At 34.4% G+C, this 22,358-nt stretch overlaps 1 protein-coding gene across 5 annotated transcripts in view; it reads right to left on the bottom strand.

Annotated features, from left to right (window-relative positions):
• Positions 1–22,358, bottom strand: part of LOC135832373 (uncharacterized) — a 168,573-nt gene that overhangs the window by 83,312 nt on the left and 62,903 nt on the right. The window lies entirely within an intron of this gene.

The following is a 22,358-nucleotide window of genomic DNA, read 5'->3' as shown; positions in this document are numbered from 1 at the left end:
TAAATATGTACCTATACCAATATAAAGCAGAATACATTTTTTCGTGTGTTCTTAGGAAAAGAGAGAGTAATAAATGAAAGACATGGGTAAGTAATGTTTTTTCTTTCATTTTGGACAGAATTATGTATGTACATACAATAAGGTGAATCGGAAGAGAGGGGGATTCCCGAGGATTTCAATCAAATTCCGTGGACCTAAATTCTGAAAGGATAGTACCTACGTAACTCACAATCGGAAAAAAATTTAGCTTCGGAGGTGCCTTTGAAGGAAAGATATAGGTAGGTTATTCTCAAAGAGAGGACATTTTTGAAAAACCTATTTTTTTGCTCTGGCTCCTACCCCACCCGTTTTGGAAGAAATCGTTCAGTTCCTGAAGGTAGTATTTGAGATTCTGAGTTGATCTATTGTGGTCGAAATCCAAAAATCACTTTCAGGGTTCTATACTGGGCAGTTGAAAATTCGCAAATCGATCATTTTTGGGAAAATTCCTATTTTGGAAAAAATTTCTTCTCGAATATTACGCATTAATTATTTCAAAACATCGAAAGATGCCATTTCTTGATGTAGCCATGGGGAGATTTTTAATGTTTTAGAATGTAGTGGTACCAATTGTTTGGTCATCACCAAGTACATATTGGAAATTCCAAAAACTCGAAATACTTATCAAGGCACTAATCATAACGTTGGAGAGATATGCAATGGGACTCAAAACGTTTGAGAAATTTTAATATGGTGTCTTATCAAAAAAATTAAATTTTTGATTTTTTTTTGGAAAATTGCATGGGTAGGGTATAATTTTCAAAAAAGCAAATTTCTGTCCCCTGGTGATTTCTTCAAAAATAAAAAAGATGCGCGTCTTTTTTCAGCGTTTAGTTCAATTACCATCCCCGTTATCTCATTCAACTATTTAAACTTACTCGGATCCTCTCTCTCCTCCCCAGGAATCCAAAAATAATAATACGTACAAAGTTGTTCTGTAGGTGAAAATTTCGACATTATGATGCAGTTGGCTGACCCCAAAGAGGTTATTAAATGATTTCACAGAGGATTCAAAGTTTGTCCTACACTTTTGCGTCCATCACCGTGGTCATTTTTCAGATTTTTTTGCGAGATGAATCTTCACGTTGTGTTCGTTTGTATTTGTAAGCATCGAGTAAACCTTTTGGCAAAATTTGATACGGCATAAAAGCATATACCTCGCTTCATTTCCAGCATTCCAGCTTCGAGGAAGGGAAAATGCCAACGATTAAACCGATAATGAAAGCATCCAGTCAAAAAATAATACTGGCGCCTGCTACAGCAGAAATTAGACATTCTTCACCGGAAGAGTAAAGAATCCGAAACTATTTCATAGAATAGAATCGTAGACATTTTTTTTTTTTTCATTGTATCAACATCCGCGTATATTCGTCTTATACTCGAGTCACTTTGCTGAAAATACAATTCTGTCAAGAAAATTTTTGCAAAATACATAAAATAGTGGGAGAAAAAAATGCTTATCCTTATTTGAGCAATATTATTCGTGTGCGACCAATGTATTATTTCAAAATTTAACATTATCGCTGGTAAAAAGATTCAGTTATCGCTGCAAAAAATAATCCAGAATTTTTTCTGACTAACGATACGCTCAAAAAATAACTGCAGAAAGGAGAACGGATGCGATAAAAAAATGGGATGATTTACATAGGTAGGTAGTTTTATATATTGGTTCGGAGAAATCGATGAAAGGTTGATGTCTTTAGATGTTTGAACGTAATCAAAAATATGCACCTATCTACCTGTTACGTCGAATTCGAACGGTACCTGCCGGATGCGCGTGTAAGGCATTTTTGCCGAATTTATGCATTAGACGTCTATGTTCCATATTGCATGCATCCGGCGCAAAAAAGTGTCCAAGTCGAAGATCTGTTCAATGCACGCATTCGGCATACAGCCTGAATTTGACGTAACGTACCTATTACCTACGCATTCATTTCCCATACCTACCTATCTACCCATGTAAAATCATCTGCACCTACGCACAACGAAAGGAAATGAAAAACTTTTTTTTACAACCACTTCAACACTGTAACTTGAGCTAAAATGGCATAGAACACCTCCACTCCAGCTTCGAGCAGTGTAAAGAATTATTCCATTGAGATTGAAGATTTCAATTTCGGCGTACATACCTACTGATTACCTACTATTAAAAATCACAAATCAACCCAATAAGATTTTGTATGCCTATTCATGGTAAATGGGAAAAATTTCTATTTTCTAATCTCCTTCGTGGGGAAATTTTTCTCACATGCAGCATAGATTTACATCATCCAGTCTGCGAGCTGCCAAGTCGCTTGTATTTTTTCTCACTCCGTCGCACTCCCGAGTGGAATTTGTATCTACGATACGTCAAAAAAATTCTTAATAAAAAATATAGATTTTTTTTTTCTCGACGACAGTATTTGCCTTAAATATACAATAAAGTATTCGAAACTTCAATGCCTGTCATGAAAATAAGGTCACATTTGAACACAATAAATGCAAAAATGTTGTAAACTTAGACGAGTAAGTAATTCTTTTCCCTAAGACATAGGCCAATTTTATCATCCATTGTCGCTTTTTTTCCACCATCGGTGAAGAGAAATGGGGGAAAACACCCCAGCAATGCCAGCAATCAAAACTTCTAATTTTGTTACACGCATCAAAGTATAAATACAATTTATTATGAAATTTAATATAATTTTCCCTCTTTTTGTTCAGATTTCCTTATTACGACGCGAGACGACGCAACATTAGATGGTAAAAGATATTAAGAAGTAGGCCGTGAAATTAAATCTTCAACTTTGCTATTTCATATAAAACGAATACAATCTCTGACAAGCAGCGGTTTTTGTTCAAAATTTTCTGACTAAATTGTCATCGCGTCAACAAACTATTTACTAAAACAATTAAAACAGCGATTTTTAGATACCTTTTAGAGAAAATGAATTCATTTTGAAAAGCTTTTAATATGTATTTTCTCAAATGCATAGGTATACGTATAGGTAGGTAGATACCTAAATATTTTCTATACCCTACACTGATATCTATACGCATCAAGTTGAAGGATATTTTAATCATTTTACTAAAAATAATTTTAATAAAGTTGCCAAAAATTTCAACACACCTAGCTAATGTTTCCAGAATTAAGTACTTGTGTGTAGAGTAAATCTTTCACCTTCGACCCATGAGAAACTTTTTTTTGAAAATTGAGAGAATTCCAAATTTTTTTATCTTTGTGAGTGTATCGTAAGTATAAAGTTTAAAAAACCATGGCAAAAAGTACTCAACTCCCTTATTATAAAAGTGGTGCTCAGAAAATGTTTGAAATTTCATTACTTCTTTAGCGCGAAAAAATATTAAACTGCTTAACAAGAACATGACTCATTATTAGGTTAAGAGTCATAAAGTCAAACAAGGGAAAGTGAAAAAAAATTGGCACATCGAGTTCTTCAAAATTTTACACCTTCAACCTTTTGCCAACCTCTCAGAGACGTCCAACGTACATGTATCCATAATTTGAGTTTCTTTTCTGCCTCCTTTTCTGCCTCTATCCCTTCCTTAATTTCAAAATTTTTTCATTCATTTCATCATTTGTAATTTTTTCCCCTAAGCCGGACTTTTATTTTGAGTTTCTTAAGATTGTAATAATAAATCAGCAAAAAAAAAGTAGTTTTGGATTTTAATGGGAATTGTCAACAGTAAAAAAAAAAACATGATTTTTTTGAAAGATTCTATCTGATTGAAAGTCATACATCTCTCCCCCCCCCCCCCAAAAAGGACACCTCCAGGACTAACTGGATTTTGGCAAGTGTATTAAGGAAGGTGCTCTAAATGTTTTGGAGAGACGGAGGAGGGTGGTATTGAAGTTAAACTTTTCTGCGTAAGCTATTCTTATTCCAACCACTAAGAACTTGAAAACCGTATTTTTGGGGATTCCTCGTAACATTGAGATTCCATACAGTCCATCAATTTGATCAATATACTTGGTTGGTTCTTCGAGTGCACATGCAGCCTCGCCTCGTATCGTAGATTAAGGAGCTCGGGATATGCCTATCGAGAGAAGGGCAGTTGAATTCAGTATCCTACCAAATTTTTTCCAAGCAAGGCACGTGTAAAAAACAGAAAGCACTTCGCATGCAGTGCAGATAATAACTCAGCCAACAGAGCCAACACTTCGATATAAAAAGCTTCTATAAAACATATTTCCGCGAAAAAATCCGTTTTTTTTGCCACACCATCACTTTGCAAAGTATAAACTAGGAAGCCAGCTCATATAGCGTGTGAAATTATGCCCCGGAACACCGATAAAATATGTATTACGTCCAAATAACCTGTTAAATTTACTAAAACCGAAGCTCGCTGTGAAATCTTAAAAAAAACATCCCAAACCATGTGGTATAGCAAAGTTGTCGACAACTTTCGAGTTTCGACCATATTTCAGCTAGACGGCAGTTTTTCGTCGCATCCTTCAACAAGCCTGCATAAGCAGTAACAGAATCCGCAACAGCAGCAGATCAACTCCTGACTGTGTTCTCAAAATTCGGCTCCTCATCTTAGGTAATTAGTGAGATTTTCTTACGAGTGTATTGGTGGTTGTACGGTTTGTATACAAGAAAAATGATGCCACTTATTTGGCGTGGTAATTTAAAATTAAATATGCAAATGGGTAATTTTATTCTTCATCGTGCTTGAAAAGTATCAAATTAAATTTCACTTTAAATACGATCCATCGACCGGAAAAAAATAACAAAGCTAAAGAACATCCGTTACTCAAATAATTAAAACGAAATCGGGCGAAAAATCGAATAATTTTTATTCTACGACTACGAGTGGAAAAGAAAAGCTTTATAACGTCTTCTTCTCCGTCGTCATCGTCATCCTCGTCGTCGTCAAATATACGGGGAAAAGTTACAATACGATGGTTTATCTTACAGAACTGTTTACCGTTCTTTTTAAATCCATCATTCGAAAAGTATCTAAGTACAATGAAACGAGAAAAAAATAAACTCGGCAGCCAGAAAGTACCTTTATTAAAAACTAAATACGGTAGGTAATAACCGACAACAAATCGAATAAACCAAACTGCATATATACCTACATAGTATAAAGAAAGTGCCTATACCCTTGAAACAACATTTAATATCTATAATGTATACAATACATATGATGTAGGTAGGTACAATGTGATGCGCCTCTCAGGAGCCGATATCTATTGATTACCCTCATCGTTTTGTTATTAGATTTTGCTCTATATCCTCGGGGGTTTTTTTTTTTTTCATTTTCACGTTATTAATAAAAATAAAAAAACAACACGCGTCCAATTCGCTTAAGTAGGTAGGTAATCATTATTCTATAAACATATCTTTTCACAAAATGCTAAAGGGTGCGAGAGAAAAAAACGAAATAAACTATAAAAATAAAGCTTTTTCAAATGAAAGTCAATAACTTTACCTTGTTTTTTGAATGTTTTCATTGCATCTCTTTTTTCTTCCCTTACACCACTCTGCCCATCCCTTTTCACGAAACAGAAAAAACACCAACTGAAGTGCCTTTTTTCTGCGTACATCGAAAGGAATCTTTTTCAAATGTCGTTCAAACGTTAACACCAAACTTTTCAAAGACTATAACTAAATGAACAGACAACTTTTTTTCAGGCCGTCGTTGCGAAATGTTTTTATTGTAGGTTAGATTTTACTTTATTACACTTTAAAAGCTTTAAGCTTTATTTTAGGGGCGTACGAATAAGTTTAAAATTTTGCCAGCCTTCTCGAAACCTCTCGTACGGTACGGGATTTTTCCTATCATTTCTTCGTGCGGTTTAGCGAATGTGCATTTTTAAAAACGTCCACTTCTTTCTACAAGCATGGTATGTTATGAAATATTGTAGATATTAATGATACATTAGAGTCAATGAGAAATTTACCGTTAATGTGAATTATAGTATGTTGAATGGAAAAATGCTAGATATATGGAAAGCCATTCAATGGGCTTCTCTCTAGTCTCTACATATACACCGAAACAAGCGGACATATGAGAAATATATGAAAAATGTATTAGCATCAAAATTCTTTCTTTAAAAGACTCGTCTTTCGTTTTTTTCTCTCTCTTTCTCTTTCTCTTTCTTTACGCTTTCAACAATTCGTAGACGAATTACTATACAGCGATGAAAAAAATATAAAATTTTATTTCATCCAATAAAGAACGAAAAGAAACTTTTACAGCCCATAAATTTTCATAATTTTACTCGTTGTTTTATTGAGACAGGTAAAGAGAAAAACATAAGAGGAATATAGTCTAACTGCAGTACAAACCTACCTACTTAAGGTGGGTAGCTTCTGATCAAAATACGTCATTTTTGACACTTGAACTACTTATAATTTATTGTCAAGGGCCCTAGGTGTAGGTGCTGCATGGTAATAATTGCGAATTTATTAGTAGGTACCTATTTCAAAAACAGGTACTCGAATGTATATAACTTGTCACATTTATAAAGCAGCTTTTCTATACGGAGGTACCTAGGTAAGTATATACTCGTATGTCAATGAAAAAATAACATACTCTCGTAGATATTTCTAATCTTTCGATACCATATTTTTCTGCATCATTTTTTGAAATGGATATTGGTAAATTGGTACAAAAAAGCTATTGCGTTGCAAAGATATCCTATGGTCCAGCAAGTTTAACAAGGTAATATGAAAAACTAGATATGCGCTAAAGTAAGTAGAATTTAAATTTCCACCATGTTCACCTGATAGAACAATCTGTTAAAATATCAGTTCAGTTACATATTACGAGTTATGACAACTGACAATTGAAACGCGTTTCCTATTACTTCATACTTACACACGTTGACATGAAATGAACAAACGTAAAGTCCGTAAGTAAGCACATACTCCTACTTAAGTATTTGTATCACATCTCTCTGGAAACATTCGCACATTGGGGAAAGGATTTAAAACATTTATCTAAATATCCTAGGTATTAAAAAAATAAAATTCACAAAATGAAAATACTTTACTTCGTTATTTTAAAAACAATCATCAGACTTCTCTCTCATGTAAGTAAAATAGGTAAGTACATTCGGGTGGAGTTGGAAAAAAATATACTGGATTTAGACGAAAACTAGTGAGCAAGTTTACTTCGAATGAGAGACCACCCAGAACAATGTTGAACACCCTGGGTCATTTTTGAAAAAATCGCGGGTTTTTGCCATTTTTGGGTAGTAAAATATGTATCTACAGTCCCTCGGTCATCCTCTTCAAAAGTTGCGATTTGAGTTTCTGAACATCCCTGACCCACTGAATTCAAAATTCTATATCACTTTCAGCCCTCTACCAAGAGCTTGAAGATCGGCAGAACGGGAAACTTGCAATTTCTTATCATCTCTATACTTAGCGCTTTTCCGTCATTAACAATTTTTTTCACAAAAAACTATAACGTCGGATTCGCGTTCTGCTGGTCAAATTGACCCAATTACCACATTTTGCACCATCATTTCGATCAAACTGTCTAAATTCACCATTTTCCTAGTTACTATCGAAATGTTTGGGGCTAGGTTCTATCACCGGACTTTGATGTGTGACACCTAGGAAAATCGCGTGAATGGTCAAACGAATGGCATAAGATGAACAGTTGAACACTTCTGCATCAAGGAGAAGATCCATGATCCAAGCAACATACTTATCAGAAAACGCGTTGCGTTCACTTAATTTTACTTTCATGCATTATTTTCTATCAGAAAAATTGAAAAATCCGTTTGTGACCGAAATTACCTCCGGCGTCCGAAATTAGGGCAGTTTGACAGTACATCATGATGTTTCCGAGCTGAAAACCAACATACACAGTCACATACTCATAAAACAAAACCAAAAAAAAAATTATAAAAGACTCGTTTGAAAATACCACCTAACTGGTCAAGGAACGGAAGTTACAGGTTTGTATTTGTAACACACTTATATTATGTATGTAGTATTACATCTATAGGACCTGAAGCAAGGAACAGATTGACGAGTGCAAAAATGATGCAAGGAGTTGAAAGAAAAGTACCCAATAGGAACCGATTACGCGACCTGTCAAACCCACTGGACCGAAACATAATCCAAATCATAATTTTGAAAACTGGCCATCATCATCATTCATGTGAGGAAGGACATTACATAATCAAGGCTATAAATTCTGGTATCAACTTGAAAATTGGTTGGACCTTACGTCATTGCCAAGCAGACTGCATAGCTTAATCACTTCAATAATCATTTTGTAATATCGGCATACATTTTTTTTCTCAACAAATACCATGCGTAAAAAGCTATTAGTAATAAATCAAAGTACAAACGTAACTTTCGTTAAAAACGTTAGGAACATTGAACGTCTACACGAGTGATATATGGTTCGGCGTGTGCCGAGCCGCATACGAATTTTCATTGCAGCACCGCAACCTTAAAATGAGGAAAACTGTACACGGTCGTACACTTACATATAAAAAGAAAACCATCACCCATACGATGGAAAAAATCAACCACTTTCTCGATTCTCTTGCATAAGTATAGATGGTAAACATTTTGTTAATATAGGTACTTACCTATTACGTTGATCACACATTCACACATGGTATCTATAGCCTAAGTATTCGTTTTCAAAAATCAACTTGCAATTGAGTTCTTGCATTTGTATGTACCTACTTAGATAAACGAGTAATTAATATTAGCTACAGAACTTTTGTTGAGAGAATAATCCGACAGCAGTGGAATCTAAATAAGTTTCTCACAACTGTGAAAGTTCACTAGGTACCTATACTTTTATGGATGGTGTCGTGTTTTCGTATCGTTTACACGTACCTATATTTACAGGTATATATCCGATTAATGGGTATGAGAGCTTTAAATAATATCATGTTGAATATTTACGAAAATGCTATTAACCAAAATCAGTGATATCACAATGATGCACTTCTTATCCGGAGTGTATAACATTACCACTTCGTTTGAGAATTGGTACATATTCGCAACCAAAAGCCAACATTAGGTAAGTATATGTATGTATTATTAATTTACGACGCTCGCGACGTCTCGTATAATAATTTTGTCATCAGATTTCAGAGTAGGTAATCGCGATGTGCTGCAGCATTTTTTACTCCCGAAAATCTCTATCACGTCGAGTAAAATGCCTAACAAAAAATTCCATCAAATTTTCATCTAATTTCAAAGAATAATTTTTTTTTCGAAACTTCAATCCATTTTGAAAATGTTTCAAGCTTCTGTGTTATCGTCAAGATATCTACGTATTTTTTTCAACACATTGCAGATAGGTATCCGTTATCATTGTAGCAGCTATAAGTTGAACAAACAGCCTACTATTTTATCAAGATTATTAAGAAAATTACCTTTCAAGTCATTTCATACCTACTTATGCGCGGTAAGCAGGTATAATTATAACAACGGCAACGGTAGGTATACGTATAAAATAACCAACGATAAGTTTCTTTAGTCTTATTTGTAATCGCATACTCGCCGATGAAATCCCTTGCCAGTATTATGTTACAATCTTGCCACGTACCCCTCTTCTCTTTCCTTTGTCAACTTTCTTCTTCCATTTTTAGACGAATAAGTAACGTAAGTAAGTATTACTAAAACAAACACTCAACTAGATTACAACGAACTGAAAAAATCTTTCAGAATTATAATAGGTAGGTAATTCATTTTTTTCTCTCTAGTCAGACCAATATGGCGAAACGATTTTCGTGTTTTTTTTCAGGACAAAATATTGTCTCAATTAATAACGAAATGTATTTTTTATGTGCGCGGAAATATCGAATTGTGTACGAGATGGAACAAATGTCTCAACAGCGTACCTACGTATGTATTTAAAAAGTCTTCTACTGTGACTTTGACAAGTGATGATGTACGCGGTAGGCCTAGATACGAGGATAGGCGTTTCCTCGGAGAGCTTTATACAACGAAATACAATACTTTTTACGGATTGAATATCTCTTCTAGTAAAATTGAATCAAATCCCCGTTCTAATGTGATCAAAATTTTAAATATGTCAACATAGAAGTGAAGACAGAAGATGAAAATGATTTTCCTAAACCAAAAATGTTTTTCTACAGGGTGTTTCGTGAGTGAGAAAATTCCTCGAATTGAATAAAGTAGGCTCCCTATATCAAGAAAAGAGCCAAGTACCTATTTGAAATATTTCGTTAGGTGTCAAAATTTGACCATTCTTCATGGATATACATATTATAACCTCTGATGTCACACGAAACAGCTATAAATCAATTTCATCAGTATCAGCCAATGGAGAGTTTCCACTTCCAGCATAATATGGTATCGATTTTTCCAATTTAATTTTTTTAATCTTTGGATAAGAATCAATTTCGATGATTGAAAATTTCATTTCCAACTACTTTCAAGAGGCCAAGTCCAAACCCCCATCAATCCAGCAAATTTAAACCCATCATGTATGTACCTATTATTTTGGCTCGAATTTCGAAAATCATCTAAACATATTATCCTATCGACTAAAACGGTAACTTCTCGAGGTGGCAGTCTCCGACGAATTGAACGAGACCACGATTTTTGGAAACAGCTTGATATCGAACCCTTACAACCTAAATTTTAGCTGCCAAAGTTTTTTCGATCTCAGGTAGAATAATTTATTCAGCAGGTAAACTTGATGAAAATTAGTCCTGCAACTAATATCAACTATCCTAAACCGGATTTCACCATTTTTAAGCATTCAGGAACCTTCAGACGATGCAGCGCGAGAATTAGTTTAGGCAACTCAAAATCGAGTTGTGGCTTATTTTCAGTCTGTTTAAACAGATTACGATCTATATGTATTTGAGCTGATTTCCAGGCTGATACATCGAGTGTGTTTTTTTACCAGCATAAGTAGGTATGTAAGGGAAAGAATTCCAAAAAATCGAAAAATGTATCTTGTCCTGTATCTACTTACCTACTTGCTGTGAATGACGTAACGAAAGTGAGGGTGACAGCCGTAGACTGCTTTTTACGAGCGGATAAAAATTTAATTCAAAACATATATACGTCCATAAACAGTGAGCATATTTTTGTTTTCCAAAAAACAATTTTTTAGAAAAATTTTCACTCCAATGAAATATTTTTAAAAACTATCCCAACTTTTAGCAGTTTCAACTTTTTCCTAGCAAAAAATCTCATTTACATATTTACAAAATTGCCATCCCCTTAGAAAAATTTATAGTTGCGCGCTACTGCTTACGTGGGTATACTTGCACTTGCACTTGAAATAGGTAGGACAAGATGGAATTGTACGGGATGGCAAGTTATGTAACAGAATGAAAGGGTACTAGGTACTTAGGTATAGGTAGCTTATGAATTACCATGCAGGCGGGTACATGGACATTATCATTAGTCTACAACTTTTTTTACGTTTTCCAATACAATAACCTCATAAACATTTCAAACTCAATTTTAGGACGTAGACGTACTTGTAAGTTTACAAGGAATGCAATCAATAAAGAATTTGGCAATAAGGTACGGGTTCCGGCTTTCATCCTAACTGTCTCCAATCCTCAACGTTTGATTTTTTTTAATGTGGGCTACATACGAGTAGGTAAGTACAATCTAAGTACGCGCGAGTGCAGAGTCAGTTCCTATGATACCCAGTGATTCGCCGAAAAAGGGATGTGACAATGTACTTACTTAATATTTTCAAAACCACTCAATTTAAATTGATAGGAATGTTCTGTTTCAACTAGGGAAATGTATGCTTAGTTATAGAACATCGGACAAAAAACCCAATAAACTGTGAGACATGGTTACATGATCCACGAACAATTAAGCGCTCAGTAATCTAAACACGAAGGAATATAAGAAACAAATTAGGCATTATAAACTGACAATGACATTGTCCTTCCTCATCACATTAGAACTCATCATCTAATCTAATACATCACAAATGATGGGCTTCAAGTTCGATCAAATACTACTAATGCGAACTTTTTATCGATAATGAAAGTTTGAAATATAAATAGTAATTGAGATGGTAACACTGTTAATGATAGTGCGACACATCCTAGCTCCTTGCATCGAAACTAACTCGTTTATAAGTTTTCTCTTCGGCTTAAGTAGTCAACTTGGTAATCTGTCTGTTAGGAGGTAAATTACAGAAAGATATGTAACCCTGAAACTTTCTTAATGAGCAGAAAGTTATCGCATATACCGATGCGTAATACGAGTACGTTGAAAATGATTCGAATTTGCGGAGACATTCAGATTAATCAAAATCTGTTGAGGCTATGAAAAAATCATCGTGTGACTGTAGGGCCTACATTACATCTTGAATTCGATCATCGTCAATGAAATTTTTAATATGAGAAGTGCAGTTACGAGTATCCAGCTAAAGTTGACTGGCATGCTACGCCTTTCGTTTAAAATTTCTAATGACGTGTATGGTGTTAGAATGGCAAAAAACGCGCACGACAAAGTTTTAATGAAATTAAATCTTCTGTAAAGTTTAAAAGGATTATGTCGTAATACCTATATAGCTATAAAATCCTTTATTTTGTTTCTTTACGAAGGTAATAAAATTGATTTCTTTTAGTTTCAACAATCAAATTTCTACTTTCTGTAGCTTGTAAAGTGCCGATAGATTTTATTAGCTGAGCATACCCGTACCTACTATACAGCAATACTAATGCGAGAGATTTTTTTCTAGCCGTAAAATTTTTAAAAATACTGAAAAAAAAACAAGTGAATTTGTTTGCCAGGATTTTATATGTAAGATATATTGCCTAAAAATACACACGCTGAAAAACATGAATCACGAGAATCATGATTCTCAATAGGTAGGTACCTTCAAAACTCAATAATGTTTTTCTAAAGCTGGAATCAGTGTACTTACGAAGAGAGATTTTTAATTCATATTCATTTTTGAAATTTCCATATTTTTAAATTCCTAAACGTTAAGGTGTCGAAAATTATTAAAATGTCAGGATTAAGTAACGTTTACCACAGAAGGGAGACACTTGAATTTTGAAAGAAACCAGCATATACGTTTTCAGCGTAACCAAAGGCAACTTTTAATCCGAGTGCTGCTAAAAAATTTTTAAAAAAAATTTCGATGCGTTCTAGATATACCCTACCTACTTAATCCAACAGAGCGTAAAAAAACAAACCGTTTTTTGCCCAAAGCTACTGACGAAATCATTCGATGAGTAAAATCTGTTACGAATTTTCCAAACGTCTCGAATGTTTTCTAGTACAAAGAAAAATTCGCCTCAAGAAAATAAAAATCATTCTAGCTGATAAATAAGAAATAATAATGTGGGTATCCTAAACACCACGAGGCCACTTTTTATACAATTGTCAGGTAGATATGATTTCTATTCTTTTCGTAAAGATGAAACGCTGGTTTAAAAATTAATCAAATAAAAATTAATAACTTTTTTCGCAGCACAACAGCTCAATCGATAGATAAATCATGATGAAAATTACAAATTTCAATACCGTTTCATTAATTGAGCCGATAAGAACAAGTATAGCACACACTTTATTGTTGGCATACTCTCAACAATTTTCCACAACTACCTACCAACATCGGTATAATATAAAACAATAACATTGGAAAACCTGGCTTATTTCGTTGTATGAATAAAAAAAAATCCAACACGTCGTATACAGAAGGTACTTGACCTTTATTCCTCTTGAAACGAGTGTATAACCCTAACCTACAGTCTAAGCGCGTATTAAAAACAAAGCTCGACTTACCTAAACATTAATAAAATGAGACCGCTGAAAAAAAAAATATGAGGAAGGGGGCTTATAATGTGTCATCAAATGTGTGAGAGCTAATACCAAAAAGATTTCGTGCAGTTTCTATGGAAACACGCGTCCATTTCTTCATAAAATCCTATATCGCACATAAAAAAAAATTCCTCAAGTTGAGATAATTGCAATGGGTATCTACGTAGGTACGTAGACCTACCCGGTTTAATTTCTTTTCGCCGATAACTTCTTAAATTTAGCGAATGCAAGGTTTGAAAAAATTTCTAATTGTTTTGAAAACGCGAACAGATAATTTTGATTGGTAGGTAAAGTAGGCTACATAGTTTTTACATAGGTACCTACATTATTTCTTTTTTTCCCCTCGCTGATGCACTATAACATTAGGTGCTTGGATAATTGACCGAATTTCTGTCCTGTAAGCTGGAGCAAAAGTATTAGTACATTGTCGTATTTTCCCCTGCAGCCTATTTATCATTTCCGTTTTGCTTGTATTGGAGAATAATCCTTCTTATAACCATATTTGTATTACTCGTCGCGTGAATGTATTTTCGATAATTAAAAGGCTTACGAATTAAATGAACCGCGAGCGCTTTATCCCATGTGGTAGCTTTGTGTACCCGTTTACATCACGAAGTAAAACTGACCATTAAGCTACGGGAATACGTATAAACTTTAGATAACAGTTTAATTCCGTTGCAATTTGCTCTAAATTTTTGATATGATGAGATTTTGAGATTTGGAAAACTTCTGATGAGAATTCAACCATCTGCAGAAAAATATTCTTGAAATTTATTCTGAAAAGGTTGGAATTGACAAAAAATGGAGATATGGTCGGGTCATCGAATGGTGATCGGACAGATGCTATTTCAGACTGATGAAAATTTTACCCATAGTAAGCCTCAAGATGAATAAAAAAGGACTCTGAAAGGTATTAAAAATGAACCTTATCCAACTATTTGTAAAGGAATAAAATATATATGTTATTCAACTATACCTAGTGAAATCTTGTTTACTCATTTGGGAAATGAACTTCAGTGGAAAACATGATTTTCATTTCAGTCATTTCACTTTTTCTGGAATTTACAAAGACGAAAATTCACATTTGAACTTTGAAGTTACACTCTTGGAATTCTACACTGGCCAACTAAAACGGTTGAGAGGGTGCCAAATAAGCGCCAACCAAAGTTTTACATTCTGTTCTACAGTTCCTTATTGATCACTCAACAGCTAGCTCCTTGAAATTTCTGAAAGAAAATTGCTCGAGGCTCCAGGATGGTATAACATATAAAACTAGTAGTGATGTGCGAGAATTGAATTGAAGTAATTATTTTATTTGGTTTACTTCGCTCTCAAAAATTTGTAGGTATTATTTCACGAGAAAGCTTGAAAATAATCCTTAGGAACAGCTTTTTCGAGTATTGAGTTCACAAAAAGATGCTCTTTTGATCTCCCTTGGTTTTGTTAATTGTTAATGATCAGAAAGTGTAAGTTCAAAAAGTTTCCTTGTTGGCAGTTTTTTTTTTAATTTTGATTTCTCAAAAATTTGCCAAAATTCCTAAATTAACTTCAGTATTTAAAATTTTGTTACAGGAGTTTAAACATATTAACGTCTTGATCTACCTCGCCGCTCGGTCTCATTGAAATCGAAGAGCATAGGTTCAAAACGGCAGTAGGTACCCTTGTTTGGTAAGTTTCCTTTACATTACAAAATTAATACGGAGTCAAGTCTGGAATATAGTAATAATCAAAGATAATTTTTTTTCTTTCACAAAAAGGTGTCGCTCTGTAAACCAAGAAACGAAATCTATTTCGCATTTTAAAAATTCTTTTATACTAAGTTTGAGACTAGTTTTTATCCATGAATGTTGAACTTAAACCGAAGTCGGCTTTTGTAAAAGTTTAGCTGAATAAACATTACGAAGTAATCACCTCTTTCTTAACTTCAGATATAAGTACGAAGAAAAAGAGAAAAAAATACGTCATAAATCGTGGCTCCAACTTAACCTCGCAGTTACGTATTTCTAGCTGCATAACATATTTTTTGCTCGAATTTAACCATATCTTTTTATTAGGTTCGCTGATTTTTAAATCTTTGAATTTTATTGAACGGATTTATTCACATGATTGGTCTTGGGTTTTTAATTCGACATTTTTTCACGCAATGTGACTAAAATTCTTTCGAGAAATTTTATTCTTTACCTATCAGTTGAGCAAAGACGAAAGGAATCCTCTCTTCGAAAGTATTCATTGGAAAAACGATACCCTGCGAAATACTCCTTCCTTCCTTATAAAAAAAGCAGCACCGATCATTACAAGCCTAATAATAAGCTGTTGTCATCCAACACTGAAGCTATTACATCCCACTGCGTTGAAATTTCCTTCATAACGAGTGGTCTTTTATTAACTTTCATTACCTACGTTTTTATAAACCGTTTAACTTGCCGCTAAAAAAGGATAATTTTATAAGTCGACAGCTTTAAAATTTTCGTCGTGTGCGAGAGATTCCACCCGTCTTCAGTCGTGTCTATAGCTTTACACAACGTAATTAAAAAAAAAAAAAAGCTCTCTTGTTTTAGTATCTACACAAGACGTCGCCAACGTACCGCGTAAAATCCCCCCCCCCCAAAAAGTACCTAGGTATTTAATTTTTTATTTACAAACAGGATTTTTTTCATTCGTTTAATATTTTGCTGAGTCATAGGTATTACACAATAGAGTAAGCTACAACGAAGCTTCGTCTAACTAACAAACCTCCATCCGGTTTTAAGACCTTTTTTAAGCGAGTATAAACATAAATTTTTCTACTAGATAAGACAGTAAAACATATATGTACCTACATAGAGCCATTTAACTCGCTACATTTTATTAAAGTAAATTTATCAACAGTACAAGAAAGCAAATTAAAGAAACAACAGCCTGAGTACTTATTTGAACGCTGAAATTTTTTTCATTCTCCTAGCTAAATTATAAAACCTTTGTGAGGAAATAATCATTTTAAGGAAAACGGAATAGATACCTACCAAAATAAACGCTAAATTTGAACCTTCATTTAGGTTCTTCCCAAATAGGGAATTGAAATGAAGTTCTTTTTTCCTCTTTCTTATGACTGTACGATATTATGTAATGCCCTTTGGAAAAGTACATAAGTAGGTACCTCTACCTACTTCGTTAGGTAGGAATTTACGAATTGTTTTAGGCTGGAAATGAAGAATTGAGAAAATTATTAGGTACATATGAGACTGCCATCGTTTAGTATAGGTAGGTAATTCTTATTTTATTTCAATCGCTGTAACATTTTTCTTCTCATCTCACTCTTCCATTTTATATAGGTAGGTACTAGGTACCTGTTTGAAAAAAAAATACATCGTAATATGCTCACAATTTCACGCGTTGAAAAATCACAATAGGTCCCTACCTATCTGGAATTTGCGCGGAAAAGACCTTGTCATTAGGAAACCTTAAAAAGAGATAAGCTTTACGATACATAGGAACATCGAGTCACTTAAATGTAAAAACGTATATACTTACCGCATTATTAGTTACAATGTCTTTTAAAGTTGATAATATCAACGTTGAGCGGCAAATTTTTTAGGACACGAATTCGATTCATAATATTAAGGGCACGAATCTTCCTCATAACTTCATAAGTACTACTTAAGTACTTATACCTACAAAAAATTATATAAATCCATACATTTGTCGCTGAACGTGAAAAAAGCGTTATTCGATTAATGTTTTATTCGTTATTTATTTTGTTTTCATTTTATTTCTAATTTGAAAATTACTTCAATATATATTCCCTAATTCCCTTAACATAAAAAAGTGCTTTAATTTGGAATAAACTCGTACACCTCGTCATTGATTTAGTTCTGATGGTTTAGTGCCAACTTGACTAATTATACAAAATGAGGAGTAAATCGTAAATTTGTTTCTTTCTTTTTGTTGAAATAGAATGAAAAAACGTGTATTTTGAACGCTCATTTGTTTGAATGTCTCGATTCGAATCTGTACAAATAGCAAGGTATTCCGTTAAATGAAGATTTGAATAATTTTGTCATCCAAGTAGATACGTAGAAAAGGTTTTTCGTTTTATTCGTCCCGTTTCGACGATGTTTGATTTAAAAGCTGAAATTTAGCTTCGTACCGTGGTAAGGTTAAACCAAACAAATTAAAAATTTTCACCATTTGATACTCGTGGACTTTTTAAAACAATTTCAATGAAATGGGCAGATACCTATACATACAAGCATAACATTTTTATCGTCAACAATTTCACCCACATAGGAGAAGTGCTGATAAAACGGGACTCCTAAAAGGAATTGGAGTCCGGCGCGGGCGCCCCTCCTAATGACGCATTTTTGGATGTTACCTAATATCTCATAAAAAACTTCATGTTAAGAAAAATCCGATAGTACAAATAGGTATAATATTCACTTTTGAGCTTACTTCAATATATCAAACCTTCAATCATCGAACCACAAATATCATCAATGGTATGCCATTTTGTATGTACTGATATTATAGCCTTGTCAAAACGGCATGTATAGTGATTCAAATGAAAAATTTGCCAGACAAATCCACAGTTTAAGTTGAAATTTTGGTTGCAAGGGTTTTTGATGGCGCAGATTTCATTTTTTATGACTGTTTGACTACAAAACCTTGAAATAAGCCCAAAAGGGTCACCAAAACATTTGAATTTTGAAACCTCCATGCTTCCCACTCTACCGCAATTTTTTTCAACCAAAAGGCACTAAGTATCATTTGATACATACAATACAAATATTTCATTTTAAAAATTTTTGTGATATTAGTAATTAACACTACTCTCAGGTATGTCGTTTTGTATTATAGAGATGTTGTACCTAGCTTATCTTTTGACAAATATTTCTGGCTGGAGTATAAAAGTTTTAACGGTAATTACAACTCCGGAAATCGCATTTATAAATCACGTTAAAAAGTTCTCATGTTGAAAAAAAAATCATACACTAATCTGCAGCCTCATTATTTGTTATCCTACGCTTTTCAGCACAAAAAATCCACTCGGGGAGGTAAAATATCTACTTTTTTTATGTACCTATGCCGTTTTATCGACACTTCCAGTTCCCCTATACAATTATACATAGTTTGTTCAACTTATCGCTACTCTGTATGTTTAACCCAGTTTATAAATACGATTTAAACTAAATACCATGTATGCACATTATGTTTTATTGGTATGTAAAATTAGGCGTATTGTCATTTAAATCGTTTTGTCGTCGCATCGCATTTTAATGCCAAAACTTCATTCGAATGTACCTCAATTTCACTTCTCTTATGTACCTTCTCTTGACGTCTTGACTTCAATCTCGAGTCGGTCTCCTGGTCAATTTTTCCAGCACACAAAAAAAATGGTCGAATTGGTTCTCATATCGTTTTTACTGATGTATGAATTGATTCTCACCTCGTTTTTGCTCATGTGGAGACACTTCGAGGAGATTTGGCTGAATCGTCTCCACAAAATGGTTTTGGTCTTTTAGATTAAAATAGGTATGAGAAGCATTTTGGACGATTGGTAAAAATGTAATTAGTAGGTAACGTGAGTTAAACATCTTTCGGAAGAAATTTGATGCTTAATTCAGAGAAGAACTAGAAATTCGCTGTGCTTGTAGGTGTTGGCGAGACCTATAGTTTCTTAATTTTTCTTGACTAACATTGTGCCAGATGAAATCGGCAACTACAAATTGTACTTTCCCTGCGGCTCCGTTTGACACTCGTGAATCAAAATTCCAGCAAAAAAATGTTTTTCACTCGAGTTACACTGATCAAAAAAAAAACAAAAAAAACGAGGGGTACGAATGTTGTCTGTGAGATGGATGGAATAAATTCGTATGTCAACTATTAAGTATACACTTGAGCACAACATGAAATGGAATCAATTCGTACTCTTGAAAGAACGATGTGGGAATCAATCCAACTAGTTTAAATTGGTTCCTAAAAAAAAAAAAATTATTTGGGAATCAACTCACTATCGTTAAACAATTCAACTCGCAACATTTATTCGAAAAATTTTCATTTTCAAGTAGGCAATCGCATAAACTACGATCTCTAATGATTTTTTCAAGAATTGGTTCGAAATTGAATTTTTGCGGGCTAGTTTTGGCTTTCCAACAGTACGGGATCAGGAAGTATCGCACAGTTTCTTTTCAAAATCTCGTGCAATCTTGGGATCTTTCAGTCTTGTCTGAAAGGAGACGATCAATAAAAATGTCACGCGTAAATATTTTGACAATTTTTTCCGTTAAATTTGATCAAAACAAAATCAGATATGTAACAAAAACTATGAAAAACTTGCCTCGTAACATTTCAATCTCTTATATGGCACAGGATAATACTTCAAACTGGCACGTAACGATACACACGCATTGGATGCAGGATTCGTCGAACCTTTGCGCATTTTCAAATTCACCGACGAATAAAACGAAACCGGCGTAAATGCAAAATACACATTTAATACGAGCACATGGTAAAAATAAAGAACGAACCTAGATGATTTGAGAACGTTATCATTATCAAAGCATATACCACCATCAAGATGGTATTCAAACACGAGATGAACATTTCGTTTATGTACCATCTACGATGTACGATTCTACAAACATTAATAATAAATCATTACACACGATACACGGCAGCTGTTACCAATATTCGTTTTTCCTTGTACAAAGGCAAGGCAATCTTCCAGGAACGAGTAAATCGTACAAAATTCAACTATGTAAACATTTTCATCACGAAGCGTCAATACACATACCGCGAATTCAACATTTCGCCACGTTATTTTTATATTCGGTATCGTTCACCTGTTGCATTCGACATTACCAACAACGAACCTGCTTATACGCGATGTATAGGTATTAGTTACCACCTTGAATACACGCATACGTACTCGTATAGCACGTTCTTCTGACTGAGTACAGGGTAATTCACGCCTTAAACGTCTAAAAATTATACACCCCTCTCATTTTTTTACACGTAATCATTTTCCATAAGTGGCAATCGACATAGACTGCTCAAAAAGTATCAAGTTACCTACCACGAGGATGAGATTTTTCCGATCATGAAGGTCGATAGGGTGTAGAGAACATTTGCCAATAATGTCGGCGATGAGTCGCGTATCGTGATCGCATTGTTTGGATTCCAATTTTAATTACTTCATAGAGATAAAATACACAGGTACCTACATACACAGGTATATGAAGCAGAAACCACGATGATGTCGTAGCCGCAACGCATAAATATAAACAGTAGGCATATACATATAGGTAAGCTGTTTAGAACTTCCTATAGCTAGATACAGGTAGGTCCGTATACCTACCCATACTACGAAGACACACGGCATCGACGTTGGTAAATTCCATTCACGTACATCGTCGCTACGTTATTCTTGTTTGACGTGATTCACCTTTAAACGCCATCCACCACGTATATAAGCCTGTTACAATAAAACACGCTTTAGCAAATATACCAATTCGTCTCTTCGGCCTGCACCATTGTTAATATTTCATCTCGACAGTGTTTCATCCGTTGCTGATTTCGTACATTTCGCAGAGTACCTACCTACTACCTAGTACCTACCTACCCACCTAGTACAAATCTCTCACCGTGTTCTCAGCCCTCCACCCACCCACCCGCCACACCCTGTAAATACTGGTGAAATAGCCGTAACCGAGCTATCTTAAATTTGCATTTTCTGTCGTTACCAAATTTCCTATTAAGCCAATAACGCCTAGTACATGGTCCAGTTGCCAGCCTGCTGCTGATTAATCGCGCACGCACGTTAAATAATTAGCCTGCTGCCTCGATTCTACAACTAAAATTACTCGTCGACATACGTATATGTACCTATCGACGACCTAGCTCCAGCAACCACCACGCCAGAGAACGCCGGTCCATTTTCAAGAAATTGCATACTATACAGGCTAAACCTAATCTTTTGAACCAACGACATTTAAATGTGAATTCATCTCGAAAGCTCTCAACGACGATTACAACTCGATACGCTTGAAAAGCTCTACATATTCACTATATCGATTTATCGCATAGTATATCGAGAAGAAACATCGACGTAATAAAATTTCGTTTTCTAGAATACCCATGTAAACCTGTCCAGAATCCATACAACATCTTCAGAACGAAACGGCTGCTTGCAATTTTGACGATAATCGTCAAAAATTCTGATCTAGCCATATAGCAAAAATCCCCCAAGTTGAAAAGAAGGGCAATCTGCAGTTATCATTTCCATCAACTACGCACATGTGGTAGGAACTTTTTAATTACCCACATCATTGGATAAGTTCACAATTCCGAAATTTAAAATTTCGTTTTGTGTTTGTTTGTTACGTTCATTTGTTATGTTGATTTTTTTTTTACTTTGTCGGTGGAGCTTTCATGTATGAAAATTGTAACCACCATCAAATAATAATAATAACGACTAAAGAGAAAGTCTGAAGAAGAAGTGTTGAGCCCAAAGAGGATTTGGGAATTTGTTGTTTCAAGCCGGATCAGTTTTCCTTAATTTAATCTATACAATGAGAC

Source organism: Planococcus citri, chromosome 1 (assembly GCF_950023065.1).
Source record: "Planococcus citri chromosome 1, ihPlaCitr1.1, whole genome shotgun sequence".
NCBI classification, from domain to species: Eukaryota; Metazoa; Arthropoda; class Insecta; order Hemiptera; family Pseudococcidae; genus Planococcus; species Planococcus citri.
The sequence above is the reverse complement of the archived record's forward strand: the minus strand, read 5'-3'. Positions and strand labels throughout refer to the sequence as shown.